Source organism: Hippopotamus amphibius, chromosome 1 (genome assembly GCF_030028045.1).
Source record: "Hippopotamus amphibius kiboko isolate mHipAmp2 chromosome 1, mHipAmp2.hap2, whole genome shotgun sequence".
Taxonomy (NCBI): Eukaryota; Metazoa; Chordata; class Mammalia; order Artiodactyla; family Hippopotamidae; genus Hippopotamus; species Hippopotamus amphibius.
Genome location: NC_080186.1, coordinates 185850023 through 185855498, shown reverse-complemented (window position 1 = coordinate 185855498; position 5476 = coordinate 185850023). Strand labels below are relative to the sequence as shown.

The window sequence follows — 5476 nt, the reverse complement described above, 5'->3', positions numbered from 1 at the left end:
AATGTCTAGCAGATAGTAGGTGCTCAGTAAATAATTGTTGAATGAGTGACTATTAAGGACTGATAATTCAGTAGCCTTCTGAAAATGAGTCTAAAACCTTTAGCAAATTAAATCTAAATAGTTAGGCCTAATACTAATAGAAAGTGACTTCAAGTGTGGAGGAGTATATGCTGGAATCTTTTTTATAATTAACAAAAACATCACTGACCATGTTTTGGTCTCAAACTAAGTCATCCTGAAAAAATCTACCCATGTCCAACTGTTGTCTGTTAAAAGGTCATAGTGGGGCTGTCTACACCAAATTATTGTTCATATAATTTCTACTGGTAAAATCCAAAAATTTTTGCTTAACTCTCCACTTTCCTCTGTCAGTATGGATGTAATCTAAGGCAAATGGAAAGAAATCATACCCTATAAATTGATGCAGGTCTTCAGGCTAAGTTGATTCTTTTCTTTATTCTCCTCTGAACTAATACAAATTGGAAAAAGTAATTTGGGGTAACTATAAAAAATTATTTTTAAAAGATTACTCTGAAATTGAGCCAATGTTTTTCTGTTTTTGCTTATCAAGATAACTGCCTATCCTTACCAGGGCTTCCTTGGTGGTCCAGTAGATAAGATAACTGCCTATCCTCTATTTAATTTTGCACTCAAGTCTTTTGTGGCTTAAGATATTTGCATCTAATCCAAATCATGGCATTAACATTAAAGTTGTGAACTTGATATCAAGCAATCTAAGCATAAAGGTCCTTCTTCATGTTAAAGACATATGCTGTAAGTAACCACACTCCCCAAAAATCCAAAAATGAAAACTCCCCTTTAATCCATTTCATATGCTACTATGTTATAAACATGCCAAATATTCAGGTGATGTAGACATAGTGTACTGTGCTAACCACAAATTTAGTGACAGTTGTACAAAATTATAAGTTACAGTTGTAATGATTAATGTTTCCAAGTTCAAACTGTTTGCATAAGAATGATCATCAAAAGTCTCAACATTGTGAGGACTTCCCTGGTGGCACAGTGGTTAACACTCTGTATTCCCAACACAGGGGGCCCGCGTTCAATCCCTGGTCATGGAACTGGATCCCATATGCATGCCACAACTAAGAGTTCACATACCACAACTAAGGAGCCCATGTGCTGCAACCAAGGAGCACACATGCCACAACTAAGGAGCCAGTGAGCCACAACTAAGGAGCCCCATGAGTTGCAACTGAGGAGCATGCCTGCTTCAATTAAGACCTGGTGCAACCAAATAAATAAATAAAAGTCTCAACACTGTGACTTTCAGTAAATTGTGTAAAGCTGGTTAAGATGGTGCACACAACAGGTGATTTTTTTGTAGGCTGTATACATACATCATGATTTTTATACTAATACATTCTCACTTTCAGCCGAGAGTTTTTCTTATGGTGGTTGATAGGTAAGGAGCTATTAGAAACATAAATGACAAAAAAACTCCAGCCTGTACTCCCAAAGCTTATTCCAAATCCCTCAAAACTAGCTCAGTAATAAGCAAAAGGCTACATGGTCCAGTCATTCTCTCCTAAGTGCACGGCAGAGCTCATAACAAAGCAAAAGTTACTTATCTATTTTAAGGAAGAGGCATGTTCTTGAGTCAATGAGTGTGGTCACGGCCTGATTGATGTCCAAGAGCTGGAGGATCTTGGGCCAAAACCCATCCAAAAACGGTTGAAAGAGAGCCTGAGGAGAGAGAGGAAGCATTTGGAGACTGCTAAGTGATAAAGAGCTTGCTGCATGTCAGAGGACAGCTTGACTTGACCGGACACGCGTTGTTAGGTCAGTTCCTTGTTCCCATCTGTACAGGCCTGGAGAGTCCATTTCCTTTGGCCACTGATTAGTCAAAGGGTCCTAAATGCAAAAGGAAATTAGCAACTTGGTTTCACTACTGTGTACCTAGAGAAAGCCTACTTTTTAAATCCTCAAGTACCAGGTGCCTCCACTCTATTAAAATAAGCTCTCAGATCCTTCGTGGACATAAATTGCTAACACGAAATAGGTGCTCAGTAAAAATTTTTGTTTTCCTCCCTCTTTCCCGTAATTGGTGATGAAAATGTGCTCTTATTCATTCTAGAGTATTTTTATTTTCACAGATAGCAAATAGTGGAATCAAAGGGATGAAGCAAGAGAGGAATTCTAGGCATCAACTCTCATGACTACTTCATGTATGTATGAATCTTTCAGATTAGCTAAAACTTCATCAGCACTCATGAGGCTAGGCACTCTAAGTGCTTTAGGATGAAGTATGCCACTTATCTCAACAGCCCTATGAGGTATTATATTAGTCCATTTGGACTGCTATATCAAAAATAGACTGGGTAATTTAAACAACAAATATTTATTTCTCATAGCGCTGGAGGCTGGGAAATCCAAGATCAAGGAGCTGTCAGATCTGGTATCTGGTGAGAGATGGCTTCCTGGTTCATGAAGTGCCATCTTCTCTCTGTGTCCTTGCATGATGGAAGGAGTGAGAGAGCTCTCTGGGGCATCTTTTACAAGGGCACTAGTCCCATTAATGAGGGCTCCACCCTCATGACATAATTACCTCCCAGAGTCCCCATCCCCAAATCACATTGGGGATTAGGTTTCAACATATGGATTTGGACAGGACACAAACATTCAGTCTAAATAGCAGGAAGATACTAACATCATCTTCATTTTATAGACAGAGGAACATGGGGCTTTTGGAGTTTGATAACTTTCCTAAGATTATGCAGCTAGTAAGTCAAGGCATCTGCTCCAGGGCCTGTGCCTTATTTAAACCTTTGCCATGTCCTGGGTGGGCCCCCATTGGGAATAAAGAGGCTACACCAGCTCATTGATCTTAACATATACATTCTTTCTAGGGACCTTGAGGCCGGTTTTGGACCCTCCACGTATGGCTCATGTGTTAAGCAGAATAATGCACTGCCCCCCCCCCCCCCGGCCAAAATGTCCATGCCCTAACACCCAGAACTTGTGACCATGTCCCCTTACGTGGCAAAAGGGACTTTGCAGATGTGATTAAGTTATGGACCTTAAAATAGGGAGATTATCCTAGATTATCTGGGTGGGCCCAGTAATCACATGAGACCCTAAAAATGAAAGTGGAAGGAAGATGGGTCAGTGAGATGAGATGGAAGAAAAAGGAAGAGAAATTTCAAGTATGAGAGGGATTCAACTGACTGCTGCTGGCTTTGAAAATGAGGAAGGAAATGGCAACCTCAGTCCTATAACCACAAGAGCCTGAATTTTGCCAAAAACCCAAAATGAGCCAAAAAACAGATCTTTGCTTGAGCCTCCGGGAAGGAATGTAACCTTGCTGAGGACATGCTAATTTTAGCCCAGTGAGACTTGTGTCTGACTTCTCACATAGAGAACTGTAAGACCATAAAGTTCTGTCGTTTTAAGCTACTGAGTTTGTAGTAATTTGTCATAGCAGCCATAGGAAACTAACACAACTACTCAGTTCCTTTATTCAAGTACATTTTCCTGATGCCTAGTCAAACAGGGAAGTGCACAAAATTGTCTTTCTTGTCCTTCTCCTACATGGAAAGAAAAGCAAAAAATGCACACCGCCCTGTAAGCTATGAAGCGAATCTGGATTGTTCTCTGTGGTTGAAACCAGACCCCAGGATCAGTGGACAATCTCAGTATGGAATCCAAGTGCCATGGTTTGTTCAGAACTGGACTAACTGGTCTTGTGCATAGAGAAACAACCTATCAGTGACTTATTTTCTATTTGTTTCCTGTGCAGGCACTATGAGAGAAATGGAAGCGTGAAATAGGTGGCACATTTTATACCTGGTGAAAATCTCTAGATTTATGTGCAATAGCAATGGCATACAATCATATTTAATTTCAGAGTAAAAATATTTTGCTAAACAAAAAGATATCCCCAGGTTGATTTATTCTCAATTGTGAGCAGTTATTTTCTAAAATTCAATTTCTTGGGACTTCCCTGGTGGCCCAGTGGTTAAGACTCTGAGCTCCCAATGCAGGGGGCCAGGGTTCAATTCCTGGTCAGGGAACTAGATCCCACATGCATGCTGCAACTAAGAGTTTGCATGCCACAACTAAGGGGCCCGTCTGCCACAAGTAAGATGAGGCGCAACCAAATAAATAGATTTTTTTTTCCTCTTCTCCCGCCTATAGATGTAGTTCCTCCGATTGAGTATGTGCCTCCTCTCCTCCGCTCCCGCAGGGTCCACGGCCACTATGGCGTATTAGAGGCAGCAATGCCGGCGGCAGCACTGGCCTTTGCAGCGGAGCAGCAGCACCAAGCCCTGCAGCGGCACCGCCCCAGCAGCTTAAGCCATGGTGCTTTTCACGGCATTCAGCAGCAGCTTTGCTGTAACCGACAAAGACACCTTCGAATTAAGCACATTCCTCGATTCCACCAAAACCTGGCAACTTGGCTGAGATGAGCTTCCTGAGCAGCGAGGTGTTGGTGGGCGACTTCACGTTCCCCTTCGACCAGTCAGGTTTGGGGGCTGAAGAGAGCTTAGGTCTCCTAGATGACTGCCTGGAGTTGGCCAAGCACTTGAAACCTCGTGGGTTCTCCCGATACAAGGCTAAGGCGGACTCCTCCCAGTGGCTAGCCGTGGATGGGTTGGTTAGTGCCTCAGACAAAGGCAAGGAGGGTGCTTTCTCTGGGGCAGACTGGATGGTAGAGCAAATGGATCTGAAGGAGTTTGACTTGAATGCCCTATTGGGTATAGATGACCTGGAAACCATGCCAGATGAGCTTTCAGCCACATTGGACATCACGTGTGATCTCTTCGACCCCCTACTCCAGGAGACTAACAAGGAGGGCCCCCATAGAGTGAAGCCGATTGGCCATCGTCCAGAAGGTTTACCAACAGCTGACCAGGGCGCCCCTTGCCCTCTTGCAACCTCTTCCCCTTCCCCCAGGGGCCCGTCCTCCGCACCACATCACTGCTTTGGTTGAGAGCAGGGCAGTGAAGTGGTTATCTCTGAAGGGGCTGGGAAGCCAGATTCCACCACTTAACATTACTGTGCTCTCTCGGTGCATAAAGGAGGAGGATGCCCCTCAGGTAATGATAGTTGCATCTGTGCGAGCCCTGTCTCCTACCTGGGCTCTCCCCAACATAGCCCCTCTACCTCCAGGGGCTCTCCAGATAGGAGCCTGATATCTCCAGGTGCCCCCCAGTGGCTCTGCCTGCCCCAAACCTTACGACCCTCCTGGAGACAAGACGGTAGCAGCAAAAGTAAAGGGTGAGAAACTAAATAAGAAGCTGAAAAAATGGAACAGAACAAGACAGCAGCCACTAGGTACCGCCAGAAAAAGAGGGCAGAGCAGGAGGCCCTCACTGGTGAATGTAAAGAGCTAGAAAAGAAGAATGAGGCTCTGAAAGAGAAGGCAGATTCTTTGGCCAAGGAGATCCAGTATGTGAAAGATCTGATAGAAGAGGTCCGCAAGGCAAGGGGGACGAAAAGGCTCCCTTAG

At 43.8% G+C, this 5476-nt stretch overlaps 1 pseudogene; it reads left to right on the top strand.

Annotated features, from left to right (window-relative positions):
- Positions 1-3555: 3555 nt before the first annotated feature.
- Positions 3556-5476, top strand: LOC130844047 (cyclic AMP-dependent transcription factor ATF-4-like; annotated as a pseudogene).